Raw genomic sequence first — 738 nt, 5'->3', positions numbered from 1 at the left:
AAAATAAATAAGTAGAAACAAAACAAAACAAAATAAAATAAACTATAATAAAATAAAATAAATAAATCTTAATAAAATAATTAAAAATAGCAACAGTAAGTATTTTGTTGTAAGTAGAAACAAAATAAAAAATAAAGCAACAACGAAAACAAAAAACTGGAAAAGAATAAAAAATGCCACCTACTGGGCCACCACGGCGTGAATACGACTAGAAACCCAGCTAGTTGGGCCAGGATTCAGACCCGCAGAAGGCCCAGCAGGCCAACAGTCAAAGCAGTGTCAGATTAGGCCCATAGGCCTGCAATTAAAAGGAGTTCGAGAGGAAGGAGGCAGCGGAGCTTATAAACAGGTGTTAGGCGCTCTCAACTAGCGAGGTGGGACTAAACTCCCACCACCACACCGCTGTGCAAGGCCATTGGTCTCGGTTGGTGGCACGAACCGGGACCAATGCCCACCTTTGGTCCCGGTTCGTGCCACCAACCAGGACCGATGCCCACCTTTAGTCCCGGTTGGTGCCACCAACCGGGACCAAAGGCCGCTGCTTCCCTCACTTTGGGCTGTTGAAAAGAGACCTTTGGTCCCGGTTGGTGGCACCAACCGGGACTAAAGGCTGGCATTGGTCCCGGTTGGTGCCACGAATCGGGACCAATGCTCTGTCTATATAAGCCACACTTGTGAATTTTTTCGATTCAGTTATTCTTCCCACTGCCCCGACGCCGTCGCCGCAAGCTCCCCTGC

This window comes from Triticum aestivum, chromosome 1D, assembly GCF_018294505.1.
Source record: "Triticum aestivum cultivar Chinese Spring chromosome 1D, IWGSC CS RefSeq v2.1, whole genome shotgun sequence".
NCBI classification, from domain to species: domain Eukaryota; kingdom Viridiplantae; phylum Streptophyta; class Magnoliopsida; order Poales; family Poaceae; genus Triticum; species Triticum aestivum.
This window is presented reverse-complemented; position numbering follows the sequence as displayed.